General features: G+C 35.6%; 1 pseudogene; it reads left to right on the top strand.

Moving 5' to 3' along the window:
- Positions 1 to 874: 874 nt before the first annotated feature.
- On the top strand, positions 875 to 19,152 carry LOC120283758 (annotated as a pseudogene).
- The last annotated feature ends 1,198 nt before the right edge of the window (positions 19,153 to 20,350 follow it).

A 20,350-nucleotide genomic window follows, 5' to 3' on the forward strand; every position in this document is an offset into this window, starting at 1 on the left:
GCTTGGCGCCATCTCATCAACTACCATAACAGTATATGGCGTCGGTCAGATTCTTATTCAAGCGCTAGATGTATTTCTTCATCTGTATCGATCTTTTATGGACATTGCCTCTATATCTTGATCCTAGCTGGGTTGACACTTGTTGTCAGAGTAATGTGTTTATATACATGACTTTCTGCAAATTTTTCGCTAAACTTAATTTTTTTCTTACGCTTTGACATTCGTATGGTTTCTTACCTCATTTTTCTTAATTAGATGAAGTTCACGTTGGTTGCAGTTTTTCCCTCTTGATATTCCCTATGTGATTTATTTGTTTCTAGGATACTGGAGTCCACTCGCATTAGTTCTTATCGAAAGTGAACTCTGGCCCAACCTCATCATTTCTACGTCAGTAAAAGGAGTGAGTCATCCTAATACTATTTTGTTATTATTTATCTAAGACTTGCTATGAAAACAAAGGTTATTGAGATGGTCCTCTATAAGGATTCTTGATTTCATTTTATCTGATTTGTGTCAAACATGTGTGTGCACTTGTGTGTGCATGCAGATTACCGACATCACTGTCATCCCTTTTCACACTAATCACAACAGCTTGTTTATTTGACATATCACTAATATGTTTGAACAACAACATTTCGGCTCATCTTGAGTTATGACTTATTCCCATTTTCAACTGGAATAGTTTGCAAGGACATTTTTTTCCCATGTGCAAACACTCCACATTATGCTTCCTAATATTTTAATTTTCTTGATAAATAATCTACTTGTTATCTTGTCAAAATGTTGTACCACCATTACCTTTTGATGTTGGTGTTTTATGCTATACTGGATTAAAATTCTAATGTTGCATTTTCTTTTAAAAATCGCAGTGACCATGGTAAATGCCCAAATGTCTGTAAGATCCTTTAATAATTGGTCGAGGCCATTGGTGAGACCGTTAATTTCATTTATGCTGTCAAAATTAGCACTAATTGCCCCATTGGTACTTACCTAAACTCTCTAGCTTTACTACTCAAGTTCACATGTCCTTATCACTTATCTCTTCTGGGTTTGCAGAGTACAGCAGTGGCTTTCAGATTTCAACTGCTACAAGCCTCACCATATATCATCAATTTTGCCAGTGACTTAAAATATGGCATGCTTAGACTTTCAACATGTGAAGTTCATTAACTTTTTGCTATGTTAGTACTCTGAAAAGGTCATGTTTGTGAATATATACTCTTCTTACATTCGTATATAAGGCTATTTAGTCTTTTGCGGGAGGAACAACGTTTCCTCCCTTCTAAGGTTACATGGCAGAGGGATTTATCTCTAGGGGTCATTAAGCCACCGTAACTAGTGCGCCCCATACTTGTGTTAGAGGGCCCATATACTTTAGGCCCATATTTGTTTCAAAACATTCCCACTAAAAGTTTAGTACCACATTGCCTAGCTACAAGAACTTCATCCACGTTATATATAGTACTATTCATTATCCTTTAACCTTGCTTTAGTGGTTATGCTCTCTTATGGGTGCATGGTACGGACACGAATGCACCAGATTTAGTGGGTGCAGTCACATAATGGGTTTTTTTTTTTGCCGTTCTTTGAGAACCGGGCGTTCTCGAACCTCTTCGTTGGTTTCTCTGTTCTGGTGCGCGACCAAGGAACCATACACAAGTGTGAACAAGGAGGTGTTATGTGCTTTTGTAGTTTATGTTGCTCTATCTGTTCAAGGCTCACATTAGCACAAAGCTTTTAGCATATGGTTTAATTTTATTCCTCAAGGGAAACTTTTTTTCACTGTAGATGCTTTGACATCATATAAATTTGTTATGTTTCATTTTTTGCTTCAATATGGAAATAGGGATTTTTATGCCTAGATTGTTGTCATCTTTAGCAGGAATGCTCTAGGAAAACAATATACTTGAAAATTCAAGATAAGGTCATTAGTCCATATATACTCACGGCACTGTAATTTTTCCTAAAAATTGAAGCTATTTGTAGTTTCAATTACAGTCGTACTTTGGGTCCATGAAGAACTAATGAGAGTGTACCCTGACTTGCTTACTATCATTGTGCCACGACATCCCCAGCATGGACAACAGATGATACTAGTATGCATTCACTACTGTTTTTAGAACTTTTTTATATCAATATTGGGTGACTACAGCTTTTGTCTCTAATGTTTCATGTAACATGTAGATTATGTTCATGGGTTTTTATGGGTTTACGCTGACGTCCATTTTCTATTGTTACTAGAAACTAGGCCATGACATTTATTATGCCATAAAAATTTTCTCTAAATATATGTGAAATAAATCAAATGATTGTCAATTCCTCGGAATGCAAACCTTATGAAATGTTTCCTATACATTAATTGCTTTATGCTTTCAAACTTATTAGATATATAGTAAATTTCTAGAATAAGGATGTTGTTTAATCTTTTGTTTAATGCATTATGTCTCTCAATATTAGTTGTTTTATTTGAAGATGGGGCGTTTTCAGTAGGTTATCTTCGGTGCCATCAGTAAGCTTTTTGTGCGTGGAATTTTCATATGAGCCTCTTAACTTTTGCAGGAACTCAAAAGACAAGGAATTAATGTTGCCTTGAGGTCTAAAAGTGAAACAATTTTTCCCAGCACAAGTTTCTATGTGGTTGATAAATTAGGTAGGTTTTTTTCCTATTTCAAAAATGCTTCATCCTGTTGGTTCCTTGAAAATTGGTTTCTAAAGTGTGTAACTATTAAGTCTTCTATGAGTTACTTGGTTCCTTATTGATGTTTTATCCTTTGTTCTTGCTTGACATTCTTTCCAATTTTTATGGAATCTTGGGAATTCAATTATTAGTTTTTATATTCTAAGTGATAGTCATTTTAAGTAATATTCTATTTATCTACTGTGAATGTGATATAGGTGAATTAAGGTCCATGTAGAGAGCAACTCCAATTGCTGTGATTGGGGGTTCCTTTGCACCTAGTTTAGGCGGTCATAATATTTCTGAGGCTGCTGTAGCTGGTTGTGTTGTTTTGACAGGTTGGTGATTTTATCTAGTACGTTTACAAGCTTCAGATAGTTTTTAGGCATCATCTATCTTGCAAGTATTGTCTAATGGCTGTTTATGTTTGATTAAATGCCAGGTCCTCATGTTGGACATTTCTCTCATATGGTGATGAAATTACTACAATCGGATTCTTTATCTGTACTACAGGTGAGAAGGATGCCCATCCTTTCTCCATTATCCTCTTATTTGATAGAAAGATTGTGAAATCTAGGCTTTCAGTAGGTTTCTCTGCATTGAAAATGAATACCCTTAAATGTAATTACTTGGCCTCAATTAAGCAGTGAAGCTAAAAGATAGATCCAGGACTTCTCTATGTCTAAAATTATTAGCCTCTATTGGCAAACTAAAGATGGATATGTAAGTCAACATGCCAATATATTTGCAATCATCATTTTATGCATCACTATATATGATTTAAAAAAAAAATCGTTTTCTTAATATTTTTTTTCCTTAGTAGACTGCACACACACACACACACACACTCACACACACTTCCAAAATTCCTAGAGAACTCTCCATGTCTTGATGTGGCACTCATGATATATGCAGGTCGAAGGGAAGAGGGAGCTTGCGAAAGCTATGAGCTTGCTGCTTGGTGATGCCGAAGCTCTGAAGGTGAGGCAGAATGCTGTGAGGAGAGCGTTTTCCTTGGTCTCAGAAGGAGTACATAGTGTTTGGAATCTAATGGATGCCCATGGTTTAAAGAAGGCTGTTGCTGATTTTTTGTCTTCAATGGTTCTTTTCTTTTCAATGCTTAGAGTCGCAGGGCCTACATTATAAGGGCAGTATTGTTTCTTTATTTTTCCTTTACCTTAAAAGAACATGAAGCAATTTGGCCTTAGTTTTCTAGCCCAGTACAATGTGTTCTGATGGATGCCTTTTTGTTAACTAAAATATGAGATGCCCTTTTGCAATTTGTTATATTTGACATTTTCCACCATCCTCATATGAAAACAAAAAATAAAATAAATAAATAAATAAATAACAAGTGATATAGAAATAGAAGGGTACAATTTAGCATACAATGCTACAAAAGGATATAGTATGTAAAATTTGCTGCATAGAGCTTATGAAGTAGCAATTTTAGATCTATCACAAAAAATTTTATATTTAAGAAAATATTTTCTAATGAGACTTATTTCATAAAGATCTTAACAATGAAATGGTGTTCTTAAAAATTACAATATGTACAGAGTTTATTTACAAGAATTGACACCTCATATGGGAAGGTAAAAATAAGTTTGAAATGTCAAACTAGCCTTAGACCATGATATTTTTCCTCTTTTTGGCTATGGTTAAGGAATCATTCTCTCATGTGAAGTCATGTACATAAATATATTGTTTACAAATAAAAAGCTTGAAAATTGAAAACGCAAGAAGATATTTCAACAATGATTCAAATACCCACAATATATCTAGAGATACATTTACTCTTTGACTTGTCTAATCCCCACTGCTTGCTGATTCACATAAACATCCATATTTCCATACTCATACACATCGTGATACTTACATGACATCAAATCCACATGAACACTACCATGCTAACCTCTGGACATAACGTGGATGTCACTTGCAGCACCACGTCAACCTCTCGCAATTCCTTGTTGAGTCCAGCCCATTTGGTGGGTGCATGAAATAATGGTTGGGATTCAAGGCCCAAGTTAATATATATATATATATATAATTAAAAAAAACTATGTCAACTTTTGGAGGGCAAAAGAGTAATTGACAAGAGAGGCTTGGATGATAGTCTTCAATCATTCGTATGATCGAGGAGATTTGATTGTACACACTTTGGGGGGAAAAGTGAGAAGAGAAACCAAGAAAAAAGTGGAAGGAAGAAAGAGAGATTTGAGCTAGGGCAAGAGGTTGATCGGCAAATTGGTGTTGAAGTTCATCCAAATTCGTTGGAGTGATCCTTGCAAGTAGCTCTCCTCGGCTTTAGGGTTTGCTTCCTCATTTTATTTTCTTCTTGATGTTTGTTGTGTAGATCCATTCTTGAGATGATGATTGTGTTGATGAAATCCTCTTGTTGATGAATTGTTGTTATTCCTCTAGTAGTAATACCTAGAGAAGACACTTGTCATTCCATAGTTGATATAGTGAAACACATTTAAGAGACTCTAAGAAGTCCCATAGTTTTTACCTTGTTTTGAAGGGTTCTCCACGCTGAAATCATTGTCTTGCATTGTTGTATGTTTAATCATCTCATTCTAACAAGAATTGAGGGGTTTCGTAGTGTTTTGAGCTTGTTTTGAAGGTTTGAAGATGTATAGAAAGCTTGGGAAGACAATGGAAGCCTCAAAGAACCTCTACAAAGCTTGGTTGTAAGGTATGTGAGCCACATATGGCCCGCACAGGGTCGGCAGTGAGATGTGCGGGCAATTCTAGGCCGCACAAGGCCCACACGTGGACAGTGATTTTGCTACAATATCGTGAACAATACAGTGAATTTGCTACAGTACTTTATTGGGTGGAGTGTGTGTGGGGCCGCATACAGCCGCACAGGGTCGACAGAAGGGTATGCGGACAAGTGTGCGTCCGCAGACGGACCGCACATGAACAATTACAATACTAAAGTACACTGAATAGTATAATGCTACAGTGCCTTCCGTTGAAATTTTCACAGTTGCAAAACCGGAAAACCGCAACATTCCTCTACAAAAAGCTGTACCCAACATTTATCGGCAATTCTTTAGTGTCGATGATTCCATCTTCGCACGCATATGCAAGTGCCCTAAGATGAACAAAAATGCAAGTTCCACATAGATCAGAGAGACCAACAAGAATTCCACAAAGGGGAGTTGGAGTGAAATGAGAGGAATTCAAGAACAAGAAGATTCAAAAGAAGCACAAGAAAACAAAAGAAAAGCAAAAGAACCATAACTTCATAATATCAATCAGTTCATCCATCATGCCCCTTCATTACATTGTGTTTCTCTTTTAAAAAGAAATGAATGGATGGGATTACAACTTATAAGTGGGTCCTTATGTAACAATGAAATCAATAGTTGAGAATACATCTTTTCTCATCCAGCTAAACTTATATATTGCTAACTGGCCTAACTACCTTCCTCCTAAGCCAACAACCCTCCGCAACTTTTCTCAGCCACTTCACAGCAACTACAACCCCACATTCTTCACTTGAAAACATCTCATTACAGCTGAACAAACTAAATTTACATCATTACTAGTACTGTCAAAACGGGCTGGCGGGGTGGGCCGGCCTGCAGGCCACCAAAACCAGCCATTTGGCGGGTTGGCCGGTTGAGCGGGTCGGCACGCAAAAAATATAAAATAATTAAAATTTATATATTTTATATATTTATTTATTTATTTAACAAACTAAATCAAACCAAAAGAGATTATAATAAATCACATACCTAAAATAATAAAATAAGCAAATAACAACATACCCAACCACATTAACCAATTAACCCAACATTCAAAAATTCCCCCATCAACACCAACCATATATAAGAAAAATATCAATATCATCATACTACATAAATCACCTAAAACATTTATCATCATTATCATCCATTAAAAATTTTAAAACAATAACAATTCCATCCACATGCCAACTTATGTCTCTCTCCATCTTAAGTCTTAAGACATATAATAATAAAGTTCATTACAAATTTAAAATTCATCAACCATTAAATTAAATCATTCAAATTTTCATCTTCTCCATCTCCTCCTTCCATTCTATCTTCATCAATAACTTCAAAAATGTTTGAACCCTCACCGGATGTAGTTGGTTTAGTATTTGATTAATCTTCATTATCTACATATAAAACCCCAAATATACAAATTAGTTAAAAATTAAATTTTAAATAAATAAATATTTCAAGATTTCAACTAAATAAACAATTTAAATTAATAACTTGTAAATTACCAATGTTATAACCATGCAACCAATTACGGGTGCAAATGAGAGCTCATACTTTTTCAGGAAGGGTACAACTTCTATAATTGTTGAGCACACGAGCACTAATAGAAAAAGCTAATTAAGATGCAACAGTTGTTATTGGGATAACCAAAGACATCACTTGCCATTAATGCAAGAATTGGGAACCTATCCTTATGATTCTTCCAATACTTCAACACATCCAAATCTTCATAATATGCAAACTCAAGCTTTGTCTCCTCTAAATAAAGATCCAATTGGGATTTCCCCGCACTTGAAATTGATTGACTCTCAAATGCTTTAATTTCCTATATTTAATAATTAGAAAATGTTATCATAAAAAAATTTAAACAAATTAAAGAAATAGAAAAAGAAAGAAAGAAAGTGTTATAATACTTACATCAAAGATTATTTTGCCTTTACTTTTAATTCCTCCACCACCTTGTGTAGATGTAGGTGTAATGATAGAAGAAAATTGTGGTTGTGAAGAACTGTCTCCAATATTTATCAAACTTTTCTTTCATCCTTCTACACATGTCACTAATCACCACATCTTCACTTGACAAGTTTTCTTTTAATAAAACTTCAATCTTCCAAACTTGCATAAAATACAAGTTTGATGTAGGATAAGAAGATCCCGAGATCAAGTTAGTAGTGTCATAAAATGGCTCCAAGAACTCATATATTTTCTCTCCTCTTTTCCATTCTTCATTTGAAGGACAATACTTATAATTTCTATCATTCAATTGAAGAAAAGCGACGCCCTTTTATATTTAATAACACTATCCAACATCAAATATATCGAATTCCAATGGGTGGATACATCTAATCGCAAGCCAATACTGGTGTCAATGTTGCCAACTGCTCCCACACATTCTTCAAATTTTTTCATTCTACTTTATGAACCCTTAACATATTTGACAGATTCTCTGATTTTATGCAAAGCATCATGAGCTACTTTCAAACCTTCTTGCACAATGAGATTCAAAATGTGAGCTAAACAATGAATATGAAAAAAATTCTCCACCACATAACAAACCATCATGCAAAGACAGTTGTTCTTTCAAAATATCTAGCATATTGTCATTGCTAGATGCATTATCCAATGTCAAAGAAAACACTTTTTCCTCAATTCCCCATTCTTTCAAAAATGCAAATATCTTTGCAGCCAATTCAACTCCTGAGTGTGGAGGAGGCAATTTAGCAAAGTTCAGAATTTTACTATTCAATTTACAATTTTCATCAACAAAATGTCCCGTCAAGCAAATGTAGCCCTCACTAGTGCATGCAGTCCACACATCTGAAGTTAAGCAAATTCTGTTCTGAATATTACCCATCGGGATTTACATATTTTATCCAAGCTCTAATGCCATCATATTCAACATATGAAAATGACAAATCATGTTTTATAACTACAGCAGCTAATAAGTCATGTCAATTTTTTAATCTACTTTCTTAGACCTTATCTTCCCTTCATGATCAAAAAACATGTGTCCCACATCATTTAATTTAATCATTTTGCAGTTATTCTTGTGACATCTCAATGAAGAAGTCTCATACTTTTTACCACCATATTTATATTCTTTCTTACATCCCTTTCATTCTGCTATTTGTATGCCATCTTGATCCAACCCCTTCTTTATAAAAAAATTCCAAACATCAGAAAATTCTTTCGCCTTTTTAGTTGTATCCTTACTAGATTTAGTGCTTTCCAAATGTTCTTCATCTAAGTTAACACTTTGATTTAAAGATGAGGATTCCATGATTTTTATTTATTCCGCAAATGTGTATGAAAAATATAAGAAATATCATACATGACAAGATATAATTAATTCAAAAAAATGATTGGATTATGCTAATAGTTAATATATATATATATATATATATTCAACAATATACTCAAGGAAGTCAAACTAATCCCTGTAAACAAGCAATAATTCATGAAAGAACAACATAAAGTACAAGAGCAACTGTAAAATAAAATGAAACAAAAGAAAATTAAATTACAAGGCAAAGTCTACATTACATGCAAAGTCTATATCATTTCAAAATTCCTGCTGAGAACATCCAAGAAATTGTCCCATACAACATTACATGCTATTACATAAATTCATACATCGAAGGAAGACTAAACTAGTGTTTTATTCTCATTCCCCCACCTCATCGGCCATTCATGTGCATGATTCTATGCAACTGGGAAGTAGATACACTAATTGCCTTACTTATTCCACTTGATATTTGCCAACTTTATTATAATACTACACTTATTTCTTCTCTTCACTCCATTTGATTAGTCAATTCACTAGACCAATATATATAATTCACTGTCAAATTATAATATGCATGTCTCTAGAACAAGAAAAGAACATCAATGTTAAGAAAAAGTTTTCATGTTTACCTAAGACTAAAACTAATCAAAAGAAGAATATTATAGCACATGCATAGGCATAATAGACTAAAACTGATAAATCAGGTAATTGATGTCCTTTGTCATGAGGGTCTATGTTTTAGTCATTTGGATGAAACAGTGAGTTCTTTTCATACTGTTCTTTCTGAGGATTTGAATCTTACGTAGGATATATTGAGCTTAAATTTATTGTATTTTATTTTATCAGGATTAATTTAAATTTTTGTTATAAAGTGTGTTTTTATATATAAACCCTCATAAAAAAATCATATTTACACATGTAGATCCGGGAAACATCAATATTTTCATGTGCAGTAATATATATATAAAGACTTCCAAACTTTCAATCGACTCTAATCACATAAAAAATATATGTTGTGTTTTCGGGGTTAATGAAAATATACTTTTTATGGAGTTGTCTATGCGAATTTTCCCATAAAAAATTAAAAATCACCCTCATTATTTATATTTATTTTTTAACAATGACTTGAATCCAAATCAAACAAATCTAATCTAATTTGACTCAATCTAAAACCAAAAAATCAATCCTTTTGAAATTAAAATCATAAAATCCAACTCAAAGTCCACTCAAAATCTATCATCATATAATTCAATAAAATTAAACCAGACTTAAAAAAAAAATACAAAACTCAACCAATCCAAATCAATATTATTCCCAAATTAATCCTACTTCTTTTTTCAAATAATATAACCTTATCATCAAACATCAATATTAAATATCCAGGTCCTATTAAAGTAACAACTAGCTCTAATAATCAAACTCAAAACCTCTCTCTCTCTCTCTCTCTCTCTCTCTCTCTCTCTCTCTCTCTATATATATATATATCTCAAATCTATATATATAAACCCTCCCACACAGTGACACACACCATAACTCCACACAACAACACTAAGAAGAAGAACATCAGTGTTAAGAAAAAGTTTTCATACCTAAGACTAAAACTAATCAAAAGAAGAATAGTATAGCACACATAAAAATAAAGGTATAATAAAAAATACCAACATATCTCACATATAATGCAAGATATGCTGCACAACCTGCATAGAAATGAGATTAACTCTTCGTTTCATGCTTAAAAATCATCATCAACACCTAATCCTCTCCATTTCAAAGCTGAAATAGCTTAAAAATCAGCCGCACCTGAAGTAGGTCAGAGGCCAAGAGGCTGTCGAAGTGGGAAGGCTAGGAGGAGTTGTTGAGAAATTAAACCCTTGTTTTTCTCAAATCAAAGGAATGAAGGGGTCGGAGTTGGAGTCAATGCCGGAGTCAGAGTCATCGTTGGAGATGGCATTTGAAGCATTTGGACGGTGGAGGTGTTAGGGTTTTGTCTTCTTGAGACTTGAGTGAGAGTGGGAATCGTGAGATGATCAGATGAATGAGAGAAAGATTTTTAAAATTTTTTTTTTATTAATTAAAGGGGCGGGCCAGCCCGTCAAAAGACCGCCCCGCCCTGCCAAGAACCATAACCCAAACGAGTTGATTCATTTAGGCCCGTTTCCAAATGGGCCTATAAAAGGCCAGCCCAACCCACCAATTTTTGTTGGTGGGGCGGGCAGGCCCGACGTGTTAGGCCCGTTTTGACAGCTCTAATCATTACCATATCATCTCTCCCTTCTTACAAATTTCCTTATCCTCAAGGAAATTCAGGAAACCTAATTTGTAGTTATTCTTCCCATTCCCATGTCGCAGCAATTGGAGAAGAATTCGACCAATGTATGAGCCATTGAACAACCGCCTTGTTTCTTCTTATGATTGTGCGTTGCTCAAGAATAGCCACAGCTTTTAACTCTAAAGTTGGGTAATCAGCAGGTGGTAAGGTTGTGGCTACTTGTCCTAAAATCAGTGCAGTTTTTAGTTGTCATACATGGAAAATAGGATAAATTTGTTGGAGGTAAATCTAAGCTTGTATGCACAAGAAATAATCTTATCTACAATTTTATAAGGCCCAAAGTACTCTGCTTGCAACTTTGGAAATTGTATGGCTGCAATATCAAATAAACCATGTCTCCATTATGAAAATTCCTATCAGTTTTGTGCTTATTTCCTTGAGTAATCATTCTCTGTTGAGCTTTGGAGATTGAATTCTTAAGAAATTGGATCACTACCTCTCTATCCTATAATGTCTTATCTTCAACTTCTACTGATGAGTCTTTTAGAATATAAGGCAAGTGTAATTGGGGTGGAATGCCAAAGACTGCCTGAAATGGAGTTATTTTGATAGTTGTATGGAATCTGGTATTATACCAAAACTTAGCAAGAGATATCCATAAACTACAACATTTAGGTGAATTCCAAGTCATATAGTTCAGATAAGTTTCTAAGCACCTGTTCAACACTTTCATTTTTCTGTGTTTGTGGATGATAAGTTGACGAGTGTTTGAGATCCACACCCTGTAATTTGAAAATCTACTGCCAAAACTTGCTCATAAAAATTGGGTATCGATCACTTATGATTATAGCTGAAAATCTATGTAATTGGGTATCGATCACTACCACCAATATTGTAGATTTTCCATTTGATTTTGGTAAACCTTCAATAAAATCCATTGTGATGTCAGAAATAATGGATTGTGGAATCAGTAGAGACTGTACAAGCCCAGGAGTAGGGCTGTAAATGAGCCGAGCTTTGCCTTGTTCAAGCTTGGCTCGTTACTATTTAATCAAGTTTGAGCTCGAGCCGAGCTTTCTTCGAGCTTCATTTTTCATATTCAAGCTTGGTTCATTGCTATTTTAACCGAGCTTATTTCGAGCTCAACTTGTTAAGAAAATTCGAAGTTTAGATTTGGCTCGTTAGATTGATTAAAGGCTTAACTATTTTTTTGTATGGTAAAGTATCATTTAAAGTTTATTTAATGAATCATTATCAAGTGTGACTCAACTCGATTTGAGTTTGATTATTATTTTAGTAAAAGAATAATTTAAGCTTGTTTATGGAATCATTAAGGTTTGAGTTCAAGGTTGTTAAAATGTTCATTAAATAAGTTAACAAATAATTACAATAATAACAAAATAAACATTGTGATGCAACTATCTATAAATATATTTTTTTGTTATATTATTAATGATCCAGTAAATAAGCTTGTTCATGACAATATAAATGATTATATTAATGATTGTTACAAATAAAATTGTAAATGATATTATAAACGAGCTTTTAATAATACAATAAAGGAGTAGTTCACAAGATTTAATTAGCCGAACTTGGTAATGATCAAGCTTGGCTCGTTTGTCTTAGAAGCTCATTTAACTTTATGAACTAGCTGACCTAAGTTTTTTAATGAGCTAAGCCTTTGAATAGTAGTTTAGAGCCTTATATGTGTGACTCAAATTGACAACAACAACATAGTCACATATACACCTTAATATACATATACATACATACATATATATATAAACGGGCTCACAACCGAGCTTATAAACAAGCTTGTTCATGAGCTGTGTTAGCGAGCCAAAATGAGCCGAGCTTTCAGCTGCTCAAGCTTGGCTCGTTTATTAATCGAGCTTGAAAATGATGTTCAAGCTTGGCTCGTTTATAATATGAGCTGAACATGAACGAGCCCTTATTGAGCCGAACACCGAGCCGCTCACGAACGGCTCGGCTCAAATACACCCCTACCTAAGAGAAGCCACCAATTCTGGTTTGCACTTTTGACAGACAGTACATTGTCTCATAAATTCTCTTACATGTTTCCACATGTGTTTCCAATATAATACTGTAGACAGTTTCATATAAGTTGCATTTATTCCTGAGAGACCCCCATTGCATTATCTTAGAAATATTACAACAATTCCCTTCTTAGTTTATTGTCATTGACAACAACCAATTTTCCCTTTCTCATGAGTTTTTGATTTATCCATGAGCAGTTCCTTACAGAATTCCCTTGTTGTAGCTGTTGTACCTTAAGTTTTAACTACACATCATTTCCCAAGTTTGAATTTTGCTCATCAATTCTGCTGAAAACTAGATATTGTTTGTATCACTACCCCAGTAGAATCAACTCTTGATAAAGCATCAACAACTACATTTAATTTTCCATGCTTATACAATATCTCATAGTCATAGGCCATGGGTTTGGCTAACCAAGTAAATTGGCTGGGAGTTGTGACTCTTTGATAAAAAAATTTTTTAATAGTTTATGATCAGTTCTAATTATGAGTGCTTTCCCACTAGGTATTGATGCCACTTTTTAACAACAAAAAAATATAGCAAATAATTCCTTGTCATAAACTGATATTGACCAATGTTTTACAGAGAGGATTTGCTTATATAAGCAATTGGGTGTCCCTTCTATGTGAGCATCGCACCAATTTCCATGTTAGATGCATTTGTCTCTATGACAAATTCTTGATTGAAATCTGGTAAAAGCCAAGACAGGAGATGTAGTCAATGCTTTCATAAAAGCTTTAAAAGCTAGTTGAGCATTTGGTGTCCAAGAAAATTTAACATTCTTCTTCAACAATGAGTTCAAAGCTTTACTTACCTATGCATAGTTTGTAATAAACCTGCCATTGTATTCAGATAAGCCAATAAATCCCCATATTTGTTTCACTGTTTCTGGTGTGGGGTACTCCTGAATTCTTTTAATTTGTGCAAGATCTGCTGCTACTCCATTATGAGAAATTACATGTCCCAAATACTGCAAAGTTTTGTAGCAAAGCTACTTTTGTTCAATTTAACAACCAAGGTATGTTGGTGTAACAACTTGAATACCTCATTTAAATGCTCAGTATGTGCTTCTTTACTTGCTCTATATATTAGTATATGACATCAAAAAATACTAGGACAATTTTTCTTAGGAAAGGCTTGAAAATCTTGTTCGTGATGATGTGCTGGAAAGTTGAGGAAGCATTTACAAGTCCAAAAGGCATTACCAAATACTCAAAATAGTCCACATGAGTTATAAATGCAGTTTTTAGTACATCACTAGGGTCCATTCTAACTTGGTGATACCCAAACCTCAAGTCTAACTTGGAAAATATTATAGCTCCATTCAGTTCTTCTAACAGTTCTTTGATAACTGCTATTGGAAACTTGTCTTTAATTGTGACACTATTCAAGCCCCTGTAATCTATACACATTGTCCATATATTGGCCTTTTCCATCGCCAATACCACAGGGGTAGAGAAAGGTATAAAGTGCTCGCATGTATCACTTCAGAATCTAATAATTCTAGTGTTAACTTTTCAATTATGTCATTTTTTGCAGTGCACTGTATCTGTATAATCTCAAAGACACAGGTTTAGCACCCTATTTAAGCAAAATCTTGTGATCAAACAACATTCTATGAGGCGGAATTCCCTTGGGCTCCCAAAAGATGCCTGCATACTAGTGAAAAACTACAGTAATTTGAGGAGGTAAATTGGTAGTAACTATTTCTAATTGTTCACTCACAGATTTTCCTACTGCTTTAGTATTTTTCGACTGCAAATTCAATGTATAACACTAAGTTAAATGAGTATTCTTGCGGAATAATTTCTGCATGTTCTCTTTACTAACCATCCTCAGACTTTGATCACCTTCTCCTTGTATCAAAAACTCCTGTTGACTAACTCAAATCTCATATGCAACTGCTTGAAATTCGACACTGTCTACTAGCTCAGTAATTAAGCTATTGTATTTGTAAATCAAGTTGTAAATATATCTAGTGGTAAAATGAAGAAATCTGCTTGGAATTGATACCCCAATATTCCCCATCAAAAGTTTTCTACAAATCTCCTCACATATTATTTCATTGCCATTCACTACCGCCATCATCAAGGTAGGAATTGATTCCATTTTATAGCCTAATTCTTTAACCACTTTCTTATCTAGAAAATTGTGTGAGCTTCCAGAATCAACTAACAAGAACAAAGTTATAGTTTCCCTACTCCCTTTTACTCACATTGTTTGATGATTGTACGCTCCAGTCAAAGCATGTAATAATAACTAGGGTGTCACTTGTTCCTCTTCACCAAGTTCTTTAACAATATTCACCTCACTAGACTGTTAAAACTCTTCTTGCTCATCATTCACAATTGTTACCATATTTGACTGCCTCCTATTGCACTTGTGATCTGGCACAAATTTTTGCTCACACTAAAACAAAGGCTTTTCTATCGCCTCTCATCCAACTCTTTTCCTGTCAATCTCCTTGTAGGTTTAACAAAGGAATTCACATTCCTAGTGCTAGGCAAAGCTAGAACCCCTCCTTTTAAATGATTAGGAGCAAGATTGGAATTAAGGACTATTCTTGCGATTCCCTTCAACTGAGAATTACCTACATAAGCACAAGATCTCCCATTCTTGGTCCAAGAAAGCTTTCTTGGACCATAATACTCATGTACCTTAGCCAGAGAATAAGTTGATTGTAAGGTTATAGGATTGAATAATCTTATAGACATCTTGATCTCTTCTCTTAAAACCCCCTCAAGAAATGGCTAATTGTTTGAGTTTCATTCAGTTTGGTCTTACTCAATCTCAAATCAAAATTCTTCTAGGCGAAGAGAACTCATCATGTTTCTGCTTCATTAGCTCAATAATTGGATCTTCAAACATTTGCTCCACAAATCTTGACATCAAAGCTTCAACAAAATCACTCCAAAGCAATAATCTCCCTCTTTCTCCTTCTCTTGTTTTCAAAAAAGATTGAAAGTATTTAATAGTGTTCCCATTAAAATGAATTAATAACAGCTTAAATTTAGCCCCCTCCATGGTGTGATCAATGTTAAAGAATTGTTCGGCCTTATACAACCATTCATTTCATCTTCATCCCATCAACCCTTAATGAATTCCAACTTGGATGGTACCATTATATCCCAAACTAGGACTTAAAATCCTTGCACCACCATTAGGTACCCGCTGTTAAGAAAAGCAGGTAGCTTTGAAGATTGAATAGCTATCCCAGCTATCAACATCATCAGCTCCTCCAAAGCTTTAGCATTGTGTTCCCTCATTTCTACCATTGCTTTATTGTGCCTTTCATTTGACTCCTTGATGAGATTCTCAAATTCTTAGAAGTCTAGTTTCTTGCCATTAGTCACGATGGAAGATAGACAAGATCACTCTCTAATATTAATGATATTAGAGGAGTTCGAGAACAAGAAGATTTTAAAGAAGCACAAGAAAACAAAAGAAAAGAGAAAGAGAAAGAACCAGAATTTCAGAATTTCAGAACTTCAAAACACCTACCAATTCATGCATCATGTCTTTTCATTACCAAAACTTCATACATCTCTTCTCTAACAATTAGCTGCTTACTAGACCAACTGCCTTCCACATAGGCTAACCACCATCCAACTGAGCTTATGAATTGCTGACTAGCTTAACTAACTTCCACCTAAGCCAATGACCCTCCACTTCTCTTAGCCACTTTAGAGAAACAGTGACCCCAATCTTCACTTGAAAACATCTCATTAAAGCTGAACAAACTAAATTCACGTCATCTTCATATCACACGGGAGGGGGAGAGAGGCGAGGAGGAGGGGATAGTGAGCTAGGTGATTGTGGGATCGAAAATACACACCCTGGTGTCTTGTCATTGCGTTCCATGCCTCGTTATCGCTATAAAAGATATATCTCATTAGAAATTGCCGCTGTCTCGAGATAAGTTTCCTGCCATTGCTGCTTGTGTCTTGTCATTGCTTTGGAATGAATTCACCGCATTAGATTGATGCATCCATTTTACATAACTCCAATCTTAATTTGGGTCTAAATTTGGTAAGCTTCAAAGTTGCAATGCATGTGCAACATTAAATGTAGTCCATGAATATAATGAAAGAGTCAACCGGTTCATGCATCCTCAAATGAACATCATTTCTCAAAATATATATATATATATTAATCCATGCTTATCCCATGTGCATCATGGTGGAGCCCACTTTTAAATTCTTCTCTTTATTTCACGTGCACATGCATGCACAATAACATGCCCCTCATTTTCATGCTTTTTTTTTTTTATTTCATTTTATTTCCTTTCACATACATACATACATAGGCAATGGTGGGTCCCATGTTCCTTGATTCAATTCATAGCTTCAAACATTCGAACAATGCTTGCATCAATAACTGTCTAAAGCCATACATGCCATGCATATATATATATATATTGTTTTTTGTGATCATAACCATCAACCTAGTCTTCACTTTCACATTTTATTCATTTCCATGAAAAGTGCACAAGTATATATATGTACATGCATGCCATTACATGCATCTCATCATTTCTTATGTTTATGTGTATGATGGTCCGGGCTTTTGGGTACATGATCGTGCATATATATATATATATATATTTTGCATGGGTTCAGCCATTAATAATTATTATATTTTTTATGGCCCACCATGTCCATTACATGCAACCATCAATGGAGGCCTCACTTAATGAAATGGATAATTAAGCCTTCTTTCACGTATTCTTTGTAAATTTTCATGCACATGGGTAAGGTCCATTTCTCCTTGAATGATATTTAATATATGGCAAAATTAGTCTTCTTGTCATTTTGTAATTCAATCTTGCATAATAATATGCTAGCAGCTTCTGTAACTCATGCCATTGTAACATAAATATTTTATATCATTCTTTACAAGTTACATAAAGTTTCCCTTGGACTTGGCCTTGTGGAAGTTCATCAATGCTTCAAACAAGAGACTAGCTAGTTGATAATGCCAGGTTTGGATTTTTTATATGATTGTTTGCATACTTAAAAAAGAAATGTTTCACTTTAAGCACAAGGTTGACTCCAAAACAAGTGTCTTCATATCTCTCAACGTCGGTCTTTATTAGGATTGCTCTGTAAAGCTTGACATATCTGCACAGGTTTTAGCTTTCCATGACAAATAACTATGGTGCAAAACAAGTTTTCATTGACCAACCACAATTTTCATGGCTTATAAATTACTCTGTATCAAGTTAATATCAAAGCTTGGAGGCCAGAAAATCCACTTCGTACTCGTTACTACATAAGCACCATCCACCGTATTGCTAATCAATTTTATGCCATGCATATCATCATCCGACATTAGCTTTGCCTTCCTGAGCCTTTGTGATAATTCATGCAAAATGCTTGGGTTTTATTATTATTATTATTATTATTATTATTATTATTATTATTATTATTATTATTATTATATCCATACATACCATTTATTTATTCTCATGTGCATGATGAGACTTCTTATATTTTTTTACTGAATCATGCACGTGGGTATATTACATGCAATTTCATTTTCTTCTTAAACATATTTGCATGTGTGTCTCTAATCATTCCTCTCCTTTGATTGAGCAGCAGATTGCCTTTGAACATTTCGGCACCGACAATCTTGCCACTGCTTCAAGTGGGACTACAAATATTAGTTCAAATAACATCACCATGACATTATCACTTGGACCTTCTTTAGCTCGATTACAATCAGTTTGCATGGCTCAAATGATAGTGGCCTCAGATTCTTTAGCGGTTTGAGATGCACCAACCCAACATTGGTAGTGTGAGTATGTGAAACTGATACGACTCAGCCGATGTTGTCAGGTGTGGTGGAACCAACTCAAGGCGTCACGGAAGAAGTTTCGAGCGAAAAAAGCGGACTCGGACCAAGGCACGACCAGCTTGGCTCGTGGACTACGTGGAGTGATCACAGAACAGACAGGGGATAGTGGGAGCATGGTATGCTATGCGATGTTGTCGAGAAAAGAAGTTCTTGGGTTTGATGTTGCTACGACTTTTGTTCTCTGTCGTTTTAGCTTGTTTGGGAATATATGCAGGGTCTCTGTATTTTTATTTTGGGGATATAAGCTAGGTTGGAGATATGTAAAAAGGCAGTGAATGAAGAAATGAAACCCTGAGAATCTTCACTTCTCCTCCTATATCCTCTCCTAACCATTGTTCCCGGAGCTTTCACCGACTCGAACGGTGTTGATTTGGTACGACTGGGATCGGGTCGTATCAATTGGTGCTTTCGTTGAGAGAAGATCGGGGCACAAACCATGGCGGACCAAGATGTGCTCGCGGTTTTGAAGACCATTCAAAGCGCAACTACAAAAGTCGGGCGGTGGATTTCCAATCTCTCAAGCAATATGTGCAACAAGTAGAGGCGTATGGACAATCTTGCGACCGGTTTCTGGGCAGCACGGAACAAATGGACCCGATGCTTAGTCCGTCTACTCCGGTGCAGTCAGGTGAACCGACGATTGGCGGATCAGATTTTACTCCATATCTCCGTGCTCTGAAGGTGGACATTCCAAAGTTTGACGGTAGCGACCCAACTACATGGTGCTTTCGAGTTGAGGAATATTTCAGCCTTCATAACACCCCAGCGACTCTTCGTCTGCGCCTAGCATCATTTCTCATGGAGGGACCAGCATCCGATTGGTTTCAATGGATGAAGGCTAACAACCTCATCACTACCTGGCCAACGTTTTTACTACACATCCAGAAACGGTTTGGTCCATCAAAGTTCGAAGACTACCAAGGAAATCTATCCAAACTTAAGCAGGTTGGCACGGTGGCGGAATTCCAATCAGAATTTGAAGCTCTGATGAACAAAGCCTATGGGATACCTGAACCCTTGTTAATTTCCTTCTTCATCACCGGGTTGCGCTCCGAGTTAAGCAGGGAATTGAGGTTATCTCGGCCGTCCACCCTAATGGAGACTTTTGAGCTTGCTCGCGCATATGAAGCTCGCGCGGAGGAGACCAAGAACGATTCACGATCTTGGATTAAATGGTCACCCCGACAAACCACGGCCACACCTCTACCAGTAAAACACCCACCACCATTACAAGCTCCTGCTAGAACCCAACCTGTTCCCCTACTAGCATTACCTCCAATCACCCAGACCCCAGGCCCACCTCAAAAATTAACACCTCATACCTCACCACCCCAGTTACCCATCCGACGCCTTTCCCCAACCGAAATCTCGTGACCGTCGAGCAAAAGGGCTCAGCTTCAATTGTGACCAAAAAGTTTGGCCCCGGTCATCGTTGGGAGGAG

The sequence above is a fragment of the Dioscorea cayenensis genome, chromosome 1, assembly GCF_009730915.1.
Source record: "Dioscorea cayenensis subsp. rotundata cultivar TDr96_F1 chromosome 1, TDr96_F1_v2_PseudoChromosome.rev07_lg8_w22 25.fasta, whole genome shotgun sequence".
Lineage (NCBI taxonomy): Eukaryota > Viridiplantae > Streptophyta > Magnoliopsida > Dioscoreales > Dioscoreaceae > Dioscorea > Dioscorea cayenensis.